We start from the raw sequence: 6001 nt of genomic DNA, 5'->3' as shown, positions 1-6001 counted from the left end.
GCGGGGACCTGCTTTTAGGCAGCTTGCCGGTTGTTTTCAAGAGGGCTCGTAGCTTCTTTTTGCCGACGGTATCCTAAAAATGCAGTCCCGCTTCTAAACCTTCCGTGCTTGCAGGGGAGAAACTGCCATTCATTAAGTTAAACATTGGCTGCGTTTTAACGATGCATTAAACCGTGGTGTGGTTTCTTTGTTTTTGGCATAGTGCGATGATGGGTGAAGCAGGTCATTATGGCTACTTCAACAAGCCATCTTTTAAAATTCGGGTGTAGCGAAAAAAAATAACGGTTCAAAGTCTATAGAAGAGTCTACTGTGGGCATTTTGTTGCAAAGTTAATTTTCCTCCATTCAGCTGTGATCCCTCTATAAACCTACGATGTCTGTGTGTTCTCCCCGTTTCAACCCCAAATCTTTTCATTTTGGAAATCGGCATGATTTGCTTTCCAATAAATATGCCAGAGTGGACTGATCATATGCATGTGTATTATATGTGACCATAGGGCCAAATGTATACATACACCCCTCTAGTATTTGATGTTTTGTTCATAACATTTAAAAGTAGCAAATACTGTAAAATATGAATGCAACAAAGACAACCCCAAATTTTCACCCCATGTTTTTAAAGACTTTCAGGAGAATTTGCTTTCCTTTGTGTAAGAATTTTAGATAGTATTGAAGAGAAGTGCTTTTAAAAACATATATAATCCATATGCTGTTAATAGTAATTTAAGGTGATTTACATTGACTTGAGTTACTGGAAACCAATTTAGGTTTTAATCAAATATTTCACTAAATATATTGAGTTGTGAAAGAGTTTATAATCACAGGTTAATATTTATAAAATCCTCTATGTTCCTCTTTGTTGTTCTGAGTCAGAACATCTGCATGCTTAAAAAGGGAGCAGTCATTGATTGGAAGAAAAATCAGATTATATTTTAGTTTTCCAAACGTCTGTAATAAGCTTTCAGTAAAATTTGAGATGGTAATTTCTTAATAATAGGAGTGGTACTACCCTGCTAAGTATTCAAATGCTAACAAATTTGTATCCATTAAACATGTTAACTCCTAATTAAGTTATCTTAATTGAAAGGTATCAAAACATTGTTTCAAAGATGGCATCTCTAATGCTTTTTTTTAATTATTTGGTTTCCCTAAACCTAGATTTTTAATGTATAAAAATTCTCTTTTAATCTATGAAACCTAGTGGTAGAAAACGAAGTAGATTTGAAACGAAACTAACATTTTAGGAAGAACAGCCCTTTTAAATGTAGCTATTTGAAGCAACACTAATGAAAGATGTAGCTGTTGACCTCTGTGCTTTTTGATTGTGTTAAGCCATCAAGTACATACATAATGTACACGTTACCCTATATTTTCTTTTTTCTACCTGAATCAAATAATTGGGGGTGTAACTAGGCATACAAACAAAAATCTGCATATAAAAACATTAAAAAGTGCAATAAAAGACACCATGGTAGATTAAAAATAATTATCCCCTCCACCAAGGAAGTGCAAAAAACACAAACCCAGATTTCCCAAAACACTCCATCCTTTCAACCTTAGGAAAGAACCAGGTTTTTAATATTTTCTAATAAGTCAGCAGACTCAGAGCTATGCAAATCTTGGAGGTGGGGAACCTGGGCATAGTTTCACAACATCTCCAAGTAATTAATCCACTCACATTTGCAGAATGATAGTACTGCCCTGTCCACTTGGGAGCACTTGACTTATTCTTATGTAGATGGAGGGTTCTTCCTCTAGGTAGCTAAATATGCCGATCTTGGTTTATTATGTAATCTAATTTCCGGACTCCAGAAAAATCTGAGCATCTCTCAGTGCAAAACAAACAGAAATACAACAAGATAAAAACACAATAAAGGAAATGGAACTAGGGAAATAGACAGAGGTTCCTCTAAAGCAGGGGTCACCCAACTTTTGGACCTCAGGGACCACTAAATCCATAATTTTAAATCCTGCGGACCACCAATATGAATTTTTTAAAAAGATAAATAGTATTTAGTGCAGCATAAAAAATGCAAATAATTTTTCTGTGGACCACCAAAATTTTCTCATGGACCACCATTTGGTGACCACTGCTCTAAAGATTATCTCAATTTAGTGAGTAACCAAGATCTTTATGCACCTCAGGCAGAAATGCAAATGAAACCATCCTGATGCTATTAAAATGTAATCAAGGCACCTATTTTCTATTGGTATGCAAAAGCTTGCATTTCCTCTATTTAAAGATAGAGGGCCCTCTGATAAACTATGAGATAGCTTAATGCTATGTTTTTCCAGATGGCTAAAAAGAAAAGTTGGTTATCCTTTTGGCAATGCCTGCCTTAAGGCAAATTAAGTCACAATGTTTCCTCCAAGTAATGAAGAAGAAAATAGCACTACAGTCAAATACTGTGGGTTTTTATTCAGTCTGCATCCCTCTGTATATTTGGAATTTCAATTTGCATAATCTATGCATCGAAGACAAATTCCTTGTGTATCCAATCACACTTGGCCAATAAAGAATTCTATTCCTATTCCTATTCCTATTCCTATTCCTATTCCTATCCCTATCCCTATCCCTATCCCTATCCCTATCCCTATTCTAATTGTATTACTATTCTATTCTATTCTATTCTATTCTATTCTATTCTATTCTATTCTATTCTATTCTATTCTATTCTATTCTATTCTATTATCAGCCCTCTGAAGAGTGTTGGGTTCAAGGAAGGTAGCTGTATATTACAGCCTTCTTGTCCTGTGAAATACTGTGCTTAATGCATCTGATGAAGTGAGCTGCAATCCATGAAGGTTTAGTCAGTGTTTTAAAGTGGCTGCCAAACTTCTCTCTTTAGGATGCTGTCCTTTCCCTCATGCCAAACACGGCTTCTCAAACTTTAACACAAGAGCTTCATTTATTTATATTAGTGTGAAATATTGGTCTATTGTTTCCTTTGAATTCTAAAGTAGGTTACAGTAACAGTCAAAATGATTAATCTCAAATCTATTACAGCACATATATTTAAAACATTATAGCTCTATAGTCCAGATAGAAAGAACCATAAAGCAGAACAAAAGCAGCAGTAGGAAAGCTAAAAAAAAAAATCCCAGCATTGTATTAAATTATTACATAATTATCAAAAGGCCCTGGAGAAGAAAACATCAGAGGGAGGGGAAGAATTCCAAGGTCAGGGGGAGTGAGGAGGCTGCCAGCAAACATTCTGCACGCAAATAGCTACTCATTGAACTGCTAGATTGACTCAGACATTCATGAAACACTTGCTACTTAAAAAGTCCCTCCTGGATGGCCTTGCCCTGGTTTTGTGTAACAACAACAAAGGCAACAGATGGCAGAAGGAGCAGTTGTGTCACTGGAACCACAATGACAATCACAGCAGATGTGGTAACTGGAAAAGAAACAATATTACAACTTCTGGAGCAGTGTCTGCTGGTTCACTTGGAAGAAACAGCTTTCCTATTTTTATTTTTGGTCAGGATTATAATTCTGCTGTGCATGATGTTGGGAATATCCTTTGTATTTGCAATGATATAAACGTATAATTTCTAATTTTTTAAAAAACTAACACAAGTTTTTCCCCTCAATTGTGGGGTCTTTGTGCTCTCTGAACATGGAGGTTTTCTTGCAGACGTTTTATTACCAAACTAGATAACATCATCAATGCTCTGATCAGCACATAAGTACTGATGATGTTATCTAATCTGGGTATAATGAAATGTCTGCAAGAAAGCAACCAAACCCAGAGAGCACCAAGGACTCCACACTTCAATCCCGAGCTACAAATGTTCTCTTCTCCCAAGTTTCTCCCAATTGAACTCAACATATTCACTCTGTTATTTGGCTAGAGCACCAGAGGGCAGCAAAAGACACACAATCAAAAACTCTCCCATTTTACTATAATTCTCATCACCAGGAAGACAAGAATCACACAATAGACCTGCAAGGCTCCAAGAGTATTATTCCAAAGTCCACTTTTGGTGGACATTAAATTGGAGACATCAGGTTTCCAAGTGATGAAACCCATTCAAAAAAGAAATATGCAAAATCCATCGTCCAAAACAAATCTCTTTAAACTTAAATCGAATAGCTGTTAAGCATATTAAAGACCCTGATGTTTTGAGTAGAAGAGAACACCCGCTTTACTGCTTCATTTAAATCAGTGGGGCTTAATATAATTTAGTATTAGATTCAACATGTGTCTTTATGGGTTTTCACCTCTGCACTTTGACCTCCTTAAATCAATATTCTACCATGCATGTAATTCTGGATCTTTTATTCGATGTTTTTACTCATGGTTAGCTTAGTCCAATTTACCCAAGGCAGGCTGGGTTTTCACAATCCCTTAAATTATGTTGTGGGCACTTGACATTTAATTGTATGTCATGAACACAATTATAATGCCCTTCCCCTTTGCATCTGGCAGAAACATGCTTTGCAACATTTTTTCTCTCAATTGTCTCTTTTTCATTTCCTGAAAGTAGACCAGGAAATAGATTTTGTTTTATTTTATTAACTAGGATAAATGGGTAAATCTGGAAGTGTTTAGGATACCCACTAGCCTGGCTACCTCCAGTTTTCAGGGTTTTGTTTTGTTTTTGGCAGAAATCTTACTCATACCAAGTAGTGCCAGACATGTCATGTGAATGTGCCATAGAGGAGATAATTCTTACCTTCCAGTCAGTGTATCTTCTTTAAGCTATTTATCTTAATTGCAGCCTACAGCTTACCTGCTGTGATGTTTATGAGATGTCACTGGGAATTCATTTAGCCTTTGTCAGTATCGTCTATAAAAAAAAAAAAGCTAACTGTAAGCAGCACGCCACTGTCCTCATTTTGAGATATACAAGGATTGGATTACATGAAGTCTATCTGAAGTTTGAGATACACTTAAGTCTTGAACTACATGAAGTCCCATCTGAAATTAGGGGGCTGCAGTTATTATCAGCCCTACCTAACCTGTATGACCAACAGTCAGGAATAAGGGACTTGCAGTTCAAGAACATCTGGATCACAGTTTTACTAACCTGCAATATTTATTCATTCAAATGATGTTTCTGCTTGGGCTTTTTTCCCCATTATTGTATTTACATCAATATAGCATCTTGGCAGAAGTTACAACTGCCTGTTACTGTTTTCCTGGAGCGAGAAACCTCAAAGTTCCTGAATTCCAACTACCAGCAGCCCCAGTCACTACAATAAATGGCCATTGGTTCCAAAAGTTGTGGTTCAGCTATACCCAGGAGGAGCTGGTTTTTCCATCCCTGCTGTGTTTGGTGAATCATGGAACTGACCTCCTCTAGGATTTGATTGGTGAACAGAGACATAGCCCTTGCTACAGAGTGCTTCTAGATAGAAGATAAAAAATAAAGCACTTCTGATAAGAATATGGTGCATTACAGGGTACAAAGTAAAGCAAATTTGGGTGTCCTGAAGCTTTAATCCACTTCCATTGCAATCAATATTTGCTTGCGGGAATTCTGTCTCTGTACTTCATCTGCATTTAACACCTGGCTAAACTGATCTATAATCAGCCAATGATTTTCCTATAAAAACTGGGTCCTGATCTAGTCTGGTGATTACTATAGTTGGGGAGCAGGCTGTATAGGCAAGCCAGTCCTGGGAGATTAAAGGAGCAGGTGGAGCACCATTGTTAAGCCTCTACATTATTTCCATCTTTCAAATCTCACGTGCTATGGATAGGCGGTTCCTAAAGCTCTCAAGGCAACACAAAGGGAATGGAGCCAGCTGCATCCCAACATCATCCCACCCTCTGCTGCAAATGAGGGGGGGGATCAATAAAGCCCTCTCCCTACTCTCTCATACAGACAAGGGTATGGGTGCCATATTCCCAATTTAATACTTCTTTCAGGACTCTGGATTCCTGGCACCACTAAACATTTGACATCCTTCTGTCTATGCAAGAACATGGATTTAAACCTTGTGCGGCATATCCGCTGCCAGAGAATCGCTTTTTGTTTTAGTGTAACA

This window comes from Pantherophis guttatus, chromosome 2, assembly GCF_059756535.1.
Source record: "Pantherophis guttatus breed Tessera chromosome 2, ASM5975653v1, whole genome shotgun sequence".
Classification (NCBI taxonomy): Eukaryota; Metazoa; Chordata; class Lepidosauria; order Squamata; family Colubridae; genus Pantherophis; species Pantherophis guttatus.
The sequence above is the reverse complement of the archived record's forward strand: the minus strand, read 5'-3'. Positions refer to the sequence as shown.